Source organism: Hippoglossus stenolepis, chromosome 10, assembly GCF_022539355.2.
Source record: "Hippoglossus stenolepis isolate QCI-W04-F060 chromosome 10, HSTE1.2, whole genome shotgun sequence".
Lineage (NCBI taxonomy): Eukaryota > Metazoa > Chordata > Actinopteri > Pleuronectiformes > Pleuronectidae > Hippoglossus > Hippoglossus stenolepis.
The window spans coordinates 26,542,816-26,557,233 of NC_061492.1; the positions used below are offsets into that span (position 1 = coordinate 26,542,816).

Sequence of the window (14,418 nt, forward strand, 5' to 3'; positions counted from 1 at the left end):
GCAAAGCCTGCCAAAAATATATTCAACTCATGTTTGTTCCTCTCCACGGAAGTCTTTAGTAAAAGCAGAAATGCGTTATGAAGAGAAACCAGAGTCAGCATGGCCCTCTGTTGGAGAGCAGCAGAGGAGCCTCTCGGTCACAGTCACCACCTTCACGGTAGGCCTCTCTTTGCTTTCCGCATGTCAGATCCCAGTATGCAACATTCCCAACCCGCCCCCATCTGCCAACCAAAATTATACACGTCTTTATTACCTCCTGCCCTGACTACTGTGATTGGCTTTTAAGCCTGCCTAAGCAATACATCCCTGAACCACTTACATTCGCTCCAAAATGCTGACTCTGGTTTCTCACCAAGTCTCCCAGAAGGTCTTGAGTGAAAGCAAGTTTCCATTCTTGACAAACGCTTCCTAACTCAATTTGGAATCCAGTTCAAGCTCATTGTGACCCCGTGCATGGTCACGTCACTAAGCAGTGAGCCATCAGAGCGGTTTCACACACTTGTGTGTGCCAGGCCGTTACCTCAGTTTCATTGAGCCAGCGTAGAATTCACTTTTGATACGCGACAATTGTTTGAGTGTTTGGTTTTCTACAAGGTAAGAACAGAGTGCACCGTTCCCAGCGGCACTGCAATGCTAGGTCGATGCGTGGAGAGAAAGGAGCAAGCTCCAAATTACTGCCCCTCATGCCAAAAATCTGCTTAATATGTAGTCCTCATATAGAGGACATATCAGATATTAAACTGATAAGAACAGATACTACACTTGATCTTAGCCAAAAGCCGAGAGCGATAAGCCCCAAGTGTTGGATGTCACGCCAAGCTCTTGGCACAAATCTCACTTGTTGTGGTACCCGTTCGTAGGTGTGCATAACAATGGCTGCTGCTTATCACCTCCGCCCAAGCTCTCCTTTGTGGCGCTTGATTTCTGACCTAGACAGCTCTTTGACTTTTCACAATTTCATAAGGCTCAGCCATACAGCAAAGCCTGCCAAAAATATATTCAACTCATGTTTGTTCCTCTCCACGGAAGTCTTTAGTAAAAGGCGAAAGACTTGTGCGTTATGAAGAGAAACCAGAGTCAGCATGGCCCTCTGTTGGAGAGCAGCAGAGGAGCCTCTCGGTCTGATCACCACCTTCACGGTAGGCCTCTCTTTGCTTTCCGCATGTCAGATCCCAGTATGCAACATTCCCAACCCGCCCCCATCTGCCAACCAAAATTATACACGTCTTTATTACCTCCTGCCCTGACTACTGTGATTGGCTTTTAAGCCTGCCTAAGCAATACATCCCTGAACCACTTACATTCGCTCCAAAATGCTGACTCTGGTTTCTCACCAAGTCTCCCAGAAGGTCTTGAGTGAAAGCAAGTTTCCATTCTTGACAAACGCTTCTAACTCAATTTGGAATCCAGTTCAAGCTCATTGTGACCCGTGCATGGTCACGTCACTAAGCAGTGAGCCATCAGAGCGGTTTCACACACTTGTGTGTGCCAGGCCGTTACCTCAGTTTCATTGAGCCAGTGTAGAATTCACTTTTGATATGCGACAATTGTTTGAGTGTTTGGTTTTCTACAAGGTAAGAACAGGTGCACCGTTCCCAGCGGCACTGCAATGCTAGGTCGATGCGTGGAGAGAAAGGAGCAAGCTCCAAATTTCTGCCCCTCATGCCAAAAATCTGCAATATGTAGTCCTCATATAGAGGACATATCAGATATTAAACTGATAAGAACAGATACTACACTTGATCTTAGCCAAAAGGCCGAGAACGATAAGCCCCAAGTGTTGGATGTCACGCAAGCTCTTGGCACAAATCTCACTTGTTGTGGTACCCCGTTCGTAGGTGTGCATAACAATGGCTGCTGCTTATCACCTCCGCCCAAGCTCTCCTTTGTGGCGCTTGATTTCTGACCTAGACAGCTCTTTGACTTTTCACAATTTCATAAGGCTCAGCCATACAGCAAAGCCTGCCAAAAATATATTCAACTCATGTTTGTTCCTCTCCACGGAAGTCTTTAGTAAAAGGCGAAAGACTTGTGCGTTATGAAGAGAAACCAGAGTCAGCATGGCCCTCTGTTGGAGAGCAGCAGAGGAGCCTCGGTCACAGTCACCACCTTCACGGTAGGCCTCTCTTTGCTTTCCGCATGTCAGATCCCAGTATGCAACATTCCCAACCGGCCCCATCTGCCAACCAAAATTATACACGTCTTTATTACCTCCTGCCCTGACTACTGTGATTGGCTTTTAAGCCTGCCTAAGCAATACATCCCTGAACCACTTACATTCGCTCCAAAATGCTGACTCTGGTTTCTCACCAAGTCTCCCAGAAGGTCTTGAGTGAAAGCAAGTTTCCATTCTTGACAAACGCTTCTAACTCAATTTGGAATCCAGTTCAAGCTCATTGTGACCCCGTGCATGGTCACGTCACTAAGCAGTGAGCCATCAGAGCGGTTTCACACACTTGTGTGTGCCAGGCCGTTACCTCAGTTTCATTGAGCCAGTGTAGAATTCACTTTTGATACGCGACAATTGTTTGAGTGTTTGGTTTTCTACAAGGTAAGAACAGAGTGCACCGTTCCCAGCGCACTGCAATGCTAGGTCGATGCGTGGAGAGAAAGGAGCAAGCTCAAATTTCTGCCCTCATGCCAAAATCTGCTTAATATGTAGTCCTCATATAGAGGACATATCAGATATTAAACTGATAAGAACAGATACTACACTTGATCTTAGCCAAAGGCCGAGAAGCGATAAGCCCCAAGTGTTGGATGTCCACGCCAAGCTCTTGGCACAAATCTCACTTGTTGTGGTACCCCGTTCGTAGGTGTGCATAACAATGGCTGCTGCTTATCACCTCCGCCCAAGCTCTCCTTTGTGGCGCTTGATTTCTGACCTAGACAGCTCTTTGACTTTTCACAATTTCATAAGGCTCAGCCATACAGCAAAGCCTGCCAAAAATATATTCAACTCATGTTTGTTCCTCTCCACGGAAGTCTTTAGTAAAAGGCGAAAGACTTGTGCGTTATGAAGAGAAACCAGAGTCAGCATGGCCCTCTGTTGGAGAGCAGCAGAGGAGCCTCTCGGTCACAGTCACCACCTTCACGGTAGGCCTCTCTTTGCTTTCCGCATGTCAGATCCCAGTATGCAACATTCCCAACCCGCCCCATCTGCCAACCAAAATTATACACGTCTTTATTACCTCCTGCCCTGACTACTGTGATTGGCTTTTAAGCCTGCCTAAGCAATACATCCCTGAACCACTTACATTCGCTCCAAAATGCTGACTCTGGTTTCTCACCAAGTCTCCCAGAAGGTCTTGAGTGAAAGCAAGTTTCCATTCTTGACAAACGCTTCTAACTCAATTTGGAATCCAGTTCAAGCTCATTGTGACCCCGTGCATGGTCACGTCACAAAGCAGTGAGCCATCAGAGCGGTTTCACACACTTGTGTGTGCCAGGCCGTTACCTCAGTTTCATTGAGCCAGTGTAGAATTCACTTTTGATACGCGACAATTGTTTGAGTGTTTGGTTTTCTACAAGGTAAGAACAGAGTGCACCGTTCCCAGCGGCACTGCAATGCTAGGTCGATGCGTGGAGAGAAAGGAGCAAGCTCAAATTACTGCCCTCATGCCAAAAATCTGCTTAATATGTAGTCCTCATATAGAGGACATATCAGATATAAACTGATAAGAACAGATACTACACTTGATCTTAGCCAAAAGGCCGAGGCGATAAGCCCCAAGTGTTGGATGTCACGCCAAGCTCTTGGCACAAATCTCACTTGTTGTGGTACCCCGTTCGTAGGTGTGCATAACAATGGCTGCTGCTTATCACCTCCGCCCAAGCTCTCCTTTGTGGCGCTTGATTTCTGACCTAGACAGCTCTTTGACTTTTCACAATTTCATAAGGCTCAGCCATACAGCAAAGCCTGCCAAAATATATTCAACTCATGTTTGTTCCTCTCCACGGAAGTCTTTAGTAAAGGCGAAAGACTTGTGCGTTATGAAGAGAAACCAGAGTCAGCATGGCCTCTGTTGGAGAGCAGCAGAGGAGCCTCTCGGTCACAGTCACCACCTTCACGGTAGGCCTCTCTTTGCTTTCCATGTCAGATCCCAGTATGCAACATTCCCAACCCGCCCCATCTGCCAACAAAATTATACACGTCTTTATTACCTCCTGCCTGACTACTGTGATTGGCTTTTAAGCCTGCCTAAGCAATACATCCCTGAACCACTTACATTCGCTCCAAAATGCTGACTCTGGTTTCTCACCAAGTCTCCCAGAAGGTCTTGAGTGAAAGCAAGTTTCCATTCTTGACAAACGCTTCTAACTCAATTTGGAATCCAGTTCAAGCTCATTGTGACCCCGTGCATGGTCACGTCACTAAGCAGTGAGCCATCAGAGCGGTTTCACACACTTGTGTGTGCCAGGCCGTTACCTCACTTTCATTGAGCCAGTGTAGAATTCACTTTTGATACGCGACAATTGTTTGAGTGTTTGGTTTTCTACAAGGTAAGAACAGAGTGCACCGTTCCCAGCGGCACTGCAATGCTAGGTCGATGCGTGGAGAGAAAGGAGCAAGCTCCAAATTTCTGCCCCTCATGCCAAAAATCTGCTTAATATGTAGTCCTCATATAGAGGACATATCAGATATTAAACTGATAAGAACAGATACTACATGATCTTAGCCAAAAGGCCGAGAAGCGATAAGCCCCAAGTGTTGGATGTCCACGCAAGCTCTTGGCACAAATCTCACTTGTTGTGGTACCCGTTCGTAGGTGTGCATAACAATGGCTGCTGCTATCACCTCCGCCCAAGCTCTCCTTTGTGGCGCTTGATTTCTGACCTAGACAGCTCTTTGACTTTTCACAATTTCATAAGGCTCAGCCATACAGCAAAGCCTGCCAAAAATATTCAACTCATGTTTGTTCCTCTCCACGGAAGTCTTTAGTAAAAGCGAAAGACTTGTGCGTTATGAAGAGAAACCAGAGTCAGCATGGCCCTCTGTTGGAGAGCAGCAGAGGAGCCTCTCGGTCACAGTCACCACCTTCACGGTAGGCCTCTCTTTGCTTTCCGCATGTCAGATCCCAGTATGCAACATTCCCGACCCGCCCCCATCTGCCAACCAAAATTATACACGTCTTTATTACCTCCTGCCCTGACTACTGTGATTGGCTTTTAAGCCTGCCTAAGCAATACATCCCTGAACCACTTACATTCGCTCCAAAATGCTGACTCTGGTTTCTCACCAAGTCTCCCAGAAGGTCTTGAGTGAAAGCAAGTTTCCATTCTTGACAAATGCTTCTAACTCAATTTGGAATCCAGTTCAAGCTCATTGTGACCCCGTGCATGGTCACGTCACTAAGCAGTGAGCCATCAGGCGGTTTCACACACTTGTGTGTGCCAGGCCGTTACCTCAGTTTCATTGAGCCAGTGTAGAATTCACTTTTGATACGCGACAATTGTTTGAGTGTTTGGTTTTCTACAAGGTAAGAACAGAGTGCACCGTTCCCAGCGGCACTGCAATGCTAGGTCGATGCGTGGAGAGAAAGGAGCAAGCTCCAAATTACTGCCCCTCATGCCAAAAATCTGCTTAATATGTAGTCCTCATATAGAGGACATATCAGATATTAAACTGATAAGAACAGATACTACACTTGATCTTAGCCAAAGGCCGAGGCGATAAGCCCCAAGTGTTGGATGTCACGCCAAGCTCTTGGCACAAATCTCACTTGTTGTGGTACCCGTTCGTAGGTGTGCATAACAATGGCTGCTGCTTATCACCTCCGCCCAAGCTCTCCTTTGTGGCGCTTGATTTCTGACCTAGACAGCTCTTTGACTTTTCACAATTTCATAAGGCTCAGCCATACAACAAAGCCTGCCAAAAATATATTCAACTCATGTTTGTTCCTCTCCACGGAAATCTTTAGTAAAGGCGAAAGACTTGCGTTATGAAGAGAAACCAGAGTCAGCATGGCCCTCTGTTGGAGAGCAGCAGAGGAGCCTCTCGGTCTGATCACCACCTTCACGGTAGGCCTCTCTTGCTTTCATGTCAGATCCCAGTATGCAACATTCCCAACCCGCCCCCATCTGCTCAACCAAAATTATACACGTCTTTATTACCTCCTGCCCTGACTACTGTGATTGGCTTTTAAGCCTGCCTAAGCAATACATCCCTGAACCACTTACATTCGCTCCAAAATGCTGACTCTGGTTTCTCACCAAGTCTCCCAGAAGGTCTTGAGTGAAAGCAAGTTTCCATTCTTGACAAACGCTTCTAACTCAATTTGGAATCCAGTTCAAGCTCATTGTGACCCGTGCATGGTCACGTCACTAAGCAGTGAGCCATCAGAGCGGTTTCACACACTTGTGTGTGCCAGGCCGTTACCTCAGTTTCATTGAGCCAGTGTAGAATTCACTTTTGATAGCGACAATTGTTTCAGTGTTTGGTTTTCTACAAGGTAAGAACAGAGTGCACCGTTCCCAGCGGCACTGCAATGCTAGGTCGATGCGTGGAGAGAGAGGAGCAAGCTCCAAATTTCTGCCCCTCATGCCAAAAATCTGCTTAATATGTAGTCCTCATATAGAGGACATATCAGATATTAAACTGATAAGAACAGATACTACACTTGATCTTAGCCAAAGGCCGAGAAGCGATAAGCCCCAAGTATTGGATGTCACGCCAAGCTCTTGGCACAAATCTCACTTGTTGTGGTACCCGTTCGTAGGTGTGCATAACAATGGCTGCTGCTTATCACCTCCGCCCAAGCTCTCCTTTGTGGCGCTTGATTTCTGACCTAGACAGCTCTTTGACTTTTCACAATTTCATAAGGCTCAGCCATACAGCAAAGCCTGCCAAAAATATATTCAACTCATGTTTGTTCCTCTCCACGGAAGTCTTTAGTAAAGGCGAAAGACTTGTGCGTTATGAAGAGAAACCAGAGTCAGCATGGCCCTCTGTTGGAGAGCAGCAGAGGAGCCTCTCGGTCATGGTCACCACCTTCACGGTAGGCCTCTCTTTGCTTTCCGCATGTCAGATCCCAGTATGCAACATTCCCAACCCGCCCCCATCTGCCAGCCAAAATTATACACGTCTTTATTACCTCCTGCCCTGACTACTGTGATTGGCTTTTAAGCCTGCCTAAGCAATACATCCCTGAACCACTTACATTCGCTCCAAAATGCTGACTCTGGTTTCTCACCAAGTCTCCCAGAGGTCTTGAGTGAAAGCAAGTTTCCATTCTTGACAAATGCTTCTAACTCAATTTGGAATCCAGTTCAAGCTCATTGTGACCCGTGCATGGTCACGTCACTAAGCAGTGAGCCATCAGAGCGGTTTCACACACTTGTGTGTGCCAGGCCGTTACCTCAGTTTCATTGAGCCAGTGTAGAATTCACTTTTGATACGCGACAATTGTTTGAGTGTTTGGTTTTCTACAAGGTAAGAACAGAGTGCACCGTTCCCAGCGGCACTGCAATGCTAGGTCGATGCGTGGAGAGAAAGGAGCAAGCTCCAAATTTCTGCCCCTCATGCCAAAAATCTGCTTAATATGTAGTCCTCATATAGAGGACATATCAGATATTAAACTGATAAGAACAGATACTACACTTGATCTTAGCCAAAGGCCGAGAAGCGATAAGCCCCAAGTGTTGGATGTCCCGCCAAGCTCTTGGCACAAATCTCACTTGTTGTGGTACCCGTTCGTAGGTGTGCATAACAATGGCTGCTGCTTATCACCTCCGCCCAAGCTCTCCTTTGTGGCGCTTGATTTCTGACCTAGACAGCTCTTTGACTTTTCACAATTTCATAAGGCTCAGCCATACAGCAAAGCCTGCCAAAAATATATTCAACTCATGTTTGTTCCTCTCCACGGAAGTCTTTAGTAAAAGGCGAAAGACTTGTGCGTTATGAAGAGAAACCAGAGTCAGCATGGCCCTCTGTTGGAGAGCAGCAGAGGAGCCTCTCGGTCACAGTCACCACCTTCACGGTAGGCCTCTCTTTGCTTTCCATGTCAGATCCCAGTATGCAACATTCCCAACCCGCCCCCATCTGCCAACCAAAATTATACACGTCTTTATTACCTCCTGCCCTGACTACTGTGATTGGCTTTTAAGCCTGCCTAACAATACATCCCTGAACCACTTACATTCGCTCCAAAATGCTGACTCTGGTTTCTCACCAAGTCTCCCAGAAGGTCTTGAGTGAAAGCAAGTTTCCATTCTTGACAAACGCTTCTAACTCAATTTGGAATCCAGTTCAAGCTCATTGTGACCCGTGCATGGTCACGTCACTAAGCAGTGAGCCATCAGAGCGGTTTCACACACTTGTGTGTGCCAGGCCGTTACCTCAGTTTCATTGAGCCAGTGTAGAATTCACTTTTGATACGCGACAATTGTTTGAGTGTTTGGTTTTCTACAAGGTAAGAACAGAGTGCACCGTTCCCAGCAGCACTGCAATGCTAGGTCGATGCGTGGAGAGAAAGGAGCAAGCTCCAAATTACTGCCCCTCATGCCAAAATCTGCTTAATATGTAGTCCTCATATAGAGGACATATCAGATATTAAACTGATAAGAACAGATACTACACTTGATCTTAGCCAAAGGCCGAGGCGATAAGCCCCAAGTGTTGGATGTCCACGTCAGCTCTTGGCACAAATCTCACTTGTTGTGGTACCGTTCGTAGGTGTGCATAACAATGGCTGCTGCTTATCACCTCCGCCCAAGCTCTCCTTTGTGGCGCTTGATTTCTGACCTAGACAGCTCTTTGACTTTCACAATTTCATAAGGCTCAGCCATACCGCAAAGCCTGCCAAAAATATATTCAACTCATGTTTGTTCCTCTCCACGGAAGTCTTTAGTAAAGGCGAAAGACTTGTGCGTTATGAAGAGAAACCAGAGTCAGCATGGCCCTCTGTTGGAGAGCAGCAGAGGAGCCTCTCGGTCATGGTCACCACCTTCACGGTAGGCCTCTCTTTGCTTTCCGCATGTCAGATCCCAGTATGCAACATTTCCAACCGCCCCCATCTGCCAACCAAAATTATACACGTCTTTATTACCTCCTGCCCTGACTACTGTGATTGGCTTTTAAGCCTGCCTAAGCAATACATCCCTGAACCACTTACATTCGCTCCAAAATGCTGACTCTGGTTTCTCACCAAGTCTCCCAGAAGGTCTTGAGTGAAAGCAAGTTTCCATTCTTGACAAACGCTTCTAACTCAATTTGGAATCCAGTTCAAGCTCATTGTGACCCGTGCATGGTCACGTCACTAAGCAGTGAGCCATCAGAGCGGTTTCACACACTTGTGTGTGCCAGGCCGTTACCTCACTTTCATTGAGCCAGTGTGAATTCACTTTTGATACGCGACAATTGTTTGAGTGTTTGGTTTTCTACAAGGTAAGAACAGAGTGCACCGTTCCCAGCGACACTGCAATGCTAGGTCGATGCGTGGAAGAAAGGAGCAAGCTCCAAATTTCTGCCCCTCATGCAAAAATCTGCTTAATATGTAGTCCTCATATAGAGGACATATCAGATATTAAACTGATAAGAACAGATACTACACTTGATCTTAGCCAAAAGGCCGAGCGATAAGCCCCAAGTGTTGGATGTCCACGCCAAGCTCTTGGCAAAAATCTCACTTGTTGTGGTACCCCGTTCGTAGGTGTGCATAACAATGGCTGCTGCTTATCACCTCCGCCCAAGCTCTCCTTTGTGGCGCTTGATTTCCTGACCTAGACAGCTCTTTGACTTTTCACAATTTCATAGGCTCAGCCATACAGCAAAGCCTGCCAAAAATATATTCAACTCATGTTGTTCCTCTCCACGGAAGTCTTTAGTAAAGGCGAAAGACTTGTGCGTTATGAAGAGAAACCAGAGTCAGCATGGCCCTCTGTTGGAGAGCAGCAGAGGAGCCTCTCGGTCACAGTCACCACCTTCACGGTAGGCCTCTCTTTGCTTCGCATGTCAGATCCCAGTATGCAACATTCCCAACCCGCCCCCATCTGCCAACCAAAATTATACACGTCTTTATTACCTCCTGCCTGACTACTGTGATTGGCTTTTAAGCCTGCCTAAGCAATACATCCCTGAACCACTTACATTCGCTCCAAAATGCTGACTCTGGTTTCTCACCAAGTCTCCCAGAAGGTCTTGAGTGAAAGCAAGTTTCCATTCTTGACAAACGCTTCTAACTCAATTTGGAATCCAGTTCAAGCTCATTGTGACCCGTGCATGGTCACGTCACTAAGCAGTGAGCCATCAGAGCGGTTTCACACACTTGTGTGTGCCAGGCCGTTACCTCAGTTTCATTGAGCCAGTGTAGAATTCACTTTTGATACGCGACAATTGTTTGAGTGTTTGGTTTTCTACAAGGTAAGAACAGAGTGCACCGTTCCCAGCAGCACTGCAATGCTAGGTCGATGCGTGGAGAGAAAGGAGCAAGCTCAAATTACTGCCCTCATGCCAAAAATCTGCTTAATATGTAGTCCTCATATAGAGGACATATCAGATATTAAACTGATAAGAACAGATACTACACTTGATCTTAGCCAAAGGCCGAGAGCGATAAGCCCCAAGTGTTGGATGTCCACGCCAAGCTCTTGGCACAAATCTCACTTGTTGTGGTACCCGTTCGTAGGTGTGCATAACAATGGCTGCTGCTTATCACCTCCCCCAAGCTCTCCTTTGTGGCGCTTGATTTCTGACCTAGACAGCTCTTTGACTTTTCACAATTTCATAAGGCTCAGCCATACAGCAAAGCCTGCCAAAAATATATTCAACTCATGTTTGTTCCTCTCCACGGAAGTCTTTAGTAAAGGCGAAAGACTTGTGCGTTATGAAGAGAAACCAGAGTCAGCATGGCCCTCTGTTGGAGAGCAGCAGAGGAGCCTCTCGGTCTGATCACCACCTTCACGGTAGGCCTCTCTTTGCTTTCCGCATGTCAGATCCCAGTATGCAACATTCCCAACCCGCCCATCTGCCAACCAAAATTATACACGTCTTTATTACCTCCTGCCCTGACTACTGTGATTGGCTTTTAAGCCTGCCTAAGCAATACATCCCTGAACCACTTACATTCGCTCCAAAATGCTGACTCTGGTTTCTCACCAAGTCTCCCAGAAGGTCTTGAGTGAAAGCAAGTTTCCATTCTTGACAAACGCTTCTAACTCAATTTGGAATCCAGTTCAAGCTCATTGTGACCCCGTGCATGGTCACGTCACTAAGCAGTGAGCCATCAGAGCGGTTTCACACACTTGTGTGTGCCAGGCCGTTACCTCAGTTTCATTGAGCCAGTGTAGAATTCACTTTTGATACGCGACAATTGTTTGAGTGTTTGGTTTTCTACAAGGTAAGAACAGGGTGCACCGTTCCCAGCGGCACTGCAATGCTAGGTCGATGCGTGGAGAGAAAGAGCAAGCTCCAAATTACTGCCCCTCATGCCAAAAATCTGCTTAATATGTAGTCCTCATATAGAGGACATATCAGATATTAAACTGATAAGAACAGATACTACACTTGATCTTAGCCAAAGGCCGAGAAGCGATAAGCCCCAAGTGTTGGATGTCACCCAAGCTCTTGGCACAAATCTCACTTGTTTGGTACCCCTTGTAGGTGTGCATAACAATGGCTGCTGCTTATCACCTCCGCCCAAGCTCTCCTTTGTGGCGCTTGATTTCTGACCTAGACAGCTCTTTGACTTTTCACAATTTCATAAGGCTCAGCCATACAGCAAAGCCTGCCAAAAATATATTCAACTCATGTTTGTTCCTCTCCACGAGTCTTTAGTAAAGGCGAAAGACTTGTGCGTTATGAAGAAACCAGAGTCAGCATGGCCCTCTGTTGGAGAGCAGCAGAGGAGCCTCTCGTCTGATCACCACCTTCACGGTAGGCCTCTCTTTGCTTTCCATGTCAGATCCCAGTATGCAACATTCCCAACCCGCCCCATCTGCCAACCAAAATTATACACGTCTTTATTACCTCCTGCCTGACTACTGTGATTGGCTTTTAAGCCTGCCTAAGCAATACATCCCTGAACCACTTACATTCGCTCCAAAATGCTGACTCTGGTTTCTCACCAAGTCTCCCAGAAGGTCTTGAGTGAAAGCAAGTTTCCATTCTTGACAAACGCTTCTAACTCAATTTGGAATCCAGTTCAAGCTCATTGTGACCCGTGCATGGTCACGTCACTAACAGTGAGCCATCAGAGCGGTTTCACACACTTGTGTGTGCCAGGCCGTTACCTCTTTCATTGAGCCAGTGTAGAATTCACTTTTGATACGCGACAATTGTTTGAGTGTTTGGTTTTCTACAAGGTAAGAACAGAGTGCACCGTTCCCAGCGGCACTGCAATGCTAGGTCGATGCGTGGAGAGAAAGGAGCAAGCTCAAATTACTGCCCCTCATGCCAAAAATCTGCTTAATATGTAGTCCTCATATAGAGGACATATCAGATATTAAACTGATAAGAACAGATACTACACTTGATCTTAGCCAAAGGCCGGAAGCGATAAGCCCCAAGTGTTGGATGTCCCGCAAACTCTTGGCACAAATCTCACTTGTTGTGGTACCCGTTCGTAGGTGTGCATAACAATGGCTGCTGCTTATCACCTCCGCCCAAGCTCTCCTTTGTGGCGCTTGATTTCTGACCTAGACAGCTCTTTGACTTTTCACAATTTCATAAGGCTCAGCCATACAGCAAAGCCTGCCAAAATATATTCAACTCATGTTTGTTCCTCTCCACGGAAGTCTTTAGTAAAAGGCGAAAGACTTGTGCGTTATGAAGAAAACCAGAGTCAGCATGGCCCTCTGTTGGAGAGCAGCAGAGGAGCCTCTCGGTCTCAATCACCACCTTCACGGTAGGCCTCTCTTTGCTTTCCGCATGTCAGATCCCAGTATGCAACATTCCCAACCCGCCCCCATCTGCCAACCAAAATTATACCGTCTTTATTACCTCCTGCCCTGACTACTGTGATTGGCTTTTAAGCCTGCCTAAGCAATACATCCCTGAACCACTTACATTCGCTCCAAAATGCTGACTCTGGTTTCTCACCAAGTCTCCCAGAAGGTCTTGAGTGAAAGCAAGTTTCCATTCTTGACAAACGCTTCTAACTCAATTTGGAATCCAGTTCAAGCTCATTGTGACCCCGTGCATGGTCACGTCACTAAGCAGTGAGCCATCAGAGCGGTTTCACACACTTGTGTGTGCCAGGCCGTTACCTCAGTTTCATTGAGCCAGTGTAGAATTCACTTTTGATACGCGACAATTGTTTGAGTGTTTGGTTTTCTACAAGGTAAGAACAGAGTGCACCGTTCCCAGCGGCACTGCAATGCTAGGTCGATGCGTGGAGAGAAAGGAGCAAGCTCCAAATTTCTGCCCCTCATGCCAAAATCTGCTTAATATGTAGTCCTCATATAGAGGACATATCAGATATTAAACTGATAAGAACAGATACTACACTTGATCTTAGCCAAAAGGCCGAGGCGATAAGCCCCAAGTGTTGGATGTCACGCCAAGCTCTTGGCACAAATCTCACTTGTTGTGGTACCCCGTTCGTAGGTGTGCATAACAATGGCTGCTGCTTATCACCTCCGCCCAAGCTCTCCTTTGTGGCGCTTGATTTCTGACCTAGACAGCTCTTTGACTTTTCACAATTTCATAAGGCTCAGCCATACAGCAAAGCCTGCCAAAAATATATTCAACTCATGTTTGTTCCTCTCCACGGAAGTCTTTAGTAAAAGGCGAAAGACTTGTGCGTTATGAAGAGAAACCAGAGTCAGCATGGCCCTCTGTTGGAGAGCAGCAGAGGAGCCTCTCGGTCAGATCACCACCTTCACGGTAGGCCTCTCTTTGCTTTCCGCATGTCAGATCCCAGTATGCAACATTCCCAACCCGCCCCCATCTGCCAACCAAAATTATACACGTCTTTATTACCTCCTGCCCTGACTACTGTGATTGGCTTTTAAGCCTGCCTAAGCAATACATCCTGAACCACTTACATTCGCTCCAAAATGCTGACTCTGGTTTCTCACCAAGTCTCCCAGAAGGTCTTGAGTGAAAGCAAGTTTCCATTCTTGACAAACGCTTCTAACTCAATTTGGAATCCAGTTCAAGCTCATTGTGACCCGTGCATGGTCACGTCACTAAACAGTGAGCCATCAGAGCGGTTTCACACACTTGTGTGTGCCAGGCCGTTACCTCAGTTTCATTGAGCCAGTGTAGAATTCACTTTTGATACGCGACAATTGTTTGAGTGTTTGGTTTTCTACAAGGTAAGAACAGAGTGCACCGTTCCCAGCGGCACTGCAATGCTAGGTCGATGCGTGGAGAGAAAGGAGCAAGCTCCAAATTTCTGCCCCTCATGCCAAAAATCTGCTTAATATGTAGTCCTCATATAGAGGACATATCAGATATTAAACTGATAAGAACAGATT

General features: G+C 46.6%; 27 non-coding genes and 3 pseudogenes across 27 annotated transcripts; all 30 read right to left on the reverse strand.

Annotated features, from left to right (window-relative positions):
• LOC124854065 lies at positions 1-97 on the reverse strand (annotated as a pseudogene).
• A 503-nt stretch (positions 98-600) lies between these two features.
• LOC124854291 lies at positions 601-792 on the reverse strand. The gene has a single exon (XR_007034535.1). It is a non-coding gene; the product is annotated as a U2 spliceosomal RNA (small nuclear RNA).
• A 175-nt stretch (positions 793-967) lies between these two features.
• LOC124853186 lies at positions 968-1,080 on the reverse strand. Its single transcript, XR_007033529.1, has one exon. It is a non-coding gene; the product is annotated as a U5 spliceosomal RNA (small nuclear RNA).
• Positions 1,081-1,579: 499 nt separating this feature from the next.
• Positions 1,580-1,770, reverse strand: LOC124854251. The gene has a single exon (XR_007034495.1). It is a non-coding gene; the product is annotated as a U2 spliceosomal RNA (small nuclear RNA).
• A 175-nt stretch (positions 1,771-1,945) lies between these two features.
• LOC124853188 lies at positions 1,946-2,058 on the reverse strand. Its single transcript, XR_007033531.1, has one exon. It is a non-coding gene; the product is annotated as a U5 spliceosomal RNA (small nuclear RNA).
• A 499-nt stretch (positions 2,059-2,557) lies between these two features.
• LOC124854392 lies at positions 2,558-2,744 on the reverse strand. The gene has a single exon (XR_007034636.1). It is a non-coding gene; the product is annotated as a U2 spliceosomal RNA (small nuclear RNA).
• A 179-nt stretch (positions 2,745-2,923) lies between these two features.
• On the reverse strand, positions 2,924-3,036 carry LOC124853189. The gene has a single exon (XR_007033532.1). It is a non-coding gene; the product is annotated as a U5 spliceosomal RNA (small nuclear RNA).
• Positions 3,037-3,537: 501 nt separating this feature from the next.
• Positions 3,538-3,726, reverse strand: LOC124852762. The gene has a single exon (XR_007033185.1). It is a non-coding gene; the product is annotated as a U2 spliceosomal RNA (small nuclear RNA).
• Positions 3,727-3,902: 176 nt separating this feature from the next.
• Positions 3,903-4,013, reverse strand: LOC124853511. The gene has a single exon (XR_007033853.1). It is a non-coding gene; the product is annotated as a U5 spliceosomal RNA (small nuclear RNA).
• Positions 4,014-4,509: 496 nt separating this feature from the next.
• On the reverse strand, positions 4,510-4,699 carry LOC124854182. The gene has a single exon (XR_007034430.1). It is a non-coding gene; the product is annotated as a U2 spliceosomal RNA (small nuclear RNA).
• A 176-nt stretch (positions 4,700-4,875) lies between these two features.
• On the reverse strand, positions 4,876-4,985 carry LOC124853529. The gene has a single exon (XR_007033871.1). It is a non-coding gene; the product is annotated as a U5 spliceosomal RNA (small nuclear RNA).
• Positions 4,986-5,486: 501 nt separating this feature from the next.
• LOC124854323 lies at positions 5,487-5,677 on the reverse strand. Its single transcript, XR_007034567.1, has one exon. It is a non-coding gene; the product is annotated as a U2 spliceosomal RNA (small nuclear RNA).
• Positions 5,678-5,852: 175 nt separating this feature from the next.
• On the reverse strand, positions 5,853-5,962 carry LOC124853709. Its single transcript, XR_007034048.1, has one exon. It is a non-coding gene; the product is annotated as a U5 spliceosomal RNA (small nuclear RNA).
• Positions 5,963-6,458: 496 nt separating this feature from the next.
• On the reverse strand, positions 6,459-6,649 carry LOC124854102. The gene has a single exon (XR_007034351.1). It is a non-coding gene; the product is annotated as a U2 spliceosomal RNA (small nuclear RNA).
• A 177-nt stretch (positions 6,650-6,826) lies between these two features.
• On the reverse strand, positions 6,827-6,938 carry LOC124853401. The gene has a single exon (XR_007033744.1). It is a non-coding gene; the product is annotated as a U5 spliceosomal RNA (small nuclear RNA).
• A 500-nt stretch (positions 6,939-7,438) lies between these two features.
• LOC124853630 lies at positions 7,439-7,629 on the reverse strand. Its single transcript, XR_007033970.1, has one exon. It is a non-coding gene; the product is annotated as a U2 spliceosomal RNA (small nuclear RNA).
• Positions 7,630-7,806: 177 nt separating this feature from the next.
• On the reverse strand, positions 7,807-7,919 carry LOC124853190. The gene has a single exon (XR_007033533.1). It is a non-coding gene; the product is annotated as a U5 spliceosomal RNA (small nuclear RNA).
• Positions 7,920-8,417: 498 nt separating this feature from the next.
• Positions 8,418-8,607, reverse strand: LOC124854394. Its single transcript, XR_007034638.1, has one exon. It is a non-coding gene; the product is annotated as a U2 spliceosomal RNA (small nuclear RNA).
• A 173-nt stretch (positions 8,608-8,780) lies between these two features.
• On the reverse strand, positions 8,781-8,892 carry LOC124853459. The gene has a single exon (XR_007033802.1). It is a non-coding gene; the product is annotated as a U5 spliceosomal RNA (small nuclear RNA).
• Positions 8,893-9,391: 499 nt separating this feature from the next.
• Positions 9,392-9,578, reverse strand: LOC124854353. Its single transcript, XR_007034597.1, has one exon. It is a non-coding gene; the product is annotated as a U2 spliceosomal RNA (small nuclear RNA).
• Positions 9,579-9,757: 179 nt separating this feature from the next.
• LOC124853572 lies at positions 9,758-9,868 on the reverse strand. Its single transcript, XR_007033913.1, has one exon. It is a non-coding gene; the product is annotated as a U5 spliceosomal RNA (small nuclear RNA).
• A 498-nt stretch (positions 9,869-10,366) lies between these two features.
• LOC124854377 lies at positions 10,367-10,556 on the reverse strand. Its single transcript, XR_007034621.1, has one exon. It is a non-coding gene; the product is annotated as a U2 spliceosomal RNA (small nuclear RNA).
• Positions 10,557-10,731: 175 nt separating this feature from the next.
• LOC124853402 lies at positions 10,732-10,843 on the reverse strand. Its single transcript, XR_007033745.1, has one exon. It is a non-coding gene; the product is annotated as a U5 spliceosomal RNA (small nuclear RNA).
• A 499-nt stretch (positions 10,844-11,342) lies between these two features.
• LOC124854156 lies at positions 11,343-11,532 on the reverse strand. Its single transcript, XR_007034404.1, has one exon. It is a non-coding gene; the product is annotated as a U2 spliceosomal RNA (small nuclear RNA).
• A 174-nt stretch (positions 11,533-11,706) lies between these two features.
• LOC124853991 lies at positions 11,707-11,814 on the reverse strand (annotated as a pseudogene).
• A 492-nt stretch (positions 11,815-12,306) lies between these two features.
• On the reverse strand, positions 12,307-12,495 carry LOC124854390. The gene has a single exon (XR_007034634.1). It is a non-coding gene; the product is annotated as a U2 spliceosomal RNA (small nuclear RNA).
• Positions 12,496-12,671: 176 nt separating this feature from the next.
• Positions 12,672-12,782, reverse strand: LOC124853561. The gene has a single exon (XR_007033902.1). It is a non-coding gene; the product is annotated as a U5 spliceosomal RNA (small nuclear RNA).
• A 501-nt stretch (positions 12,783-13,283) lies between these two features.
• LOC124854257 lies at positions 13,284-13,474 on the reverse strand. Its single transcript, XR_007034501.1, has one exon. It is a non-coding gene; the product is annotated as a U2 spliceosomal RNA (small nuclear RNA).
• A 176-nt stretch (positions 13,475-13,650) lies between these two features.
• LOC124853191 lies at positions 13,651-13,763 on the reverse strand. Its single transcript, XR_007033534.1, has one exon. It is a non-coding gene; the product is annotated as a U5 spliceosomal RNA (small nuclear RNA).
• A 499-nt stretch (positions 13,764-14,262) lies between these two features.
• LOC124853070 lies at positions 14,263-14,418 on the reverse strand (annotated as a pseudogene).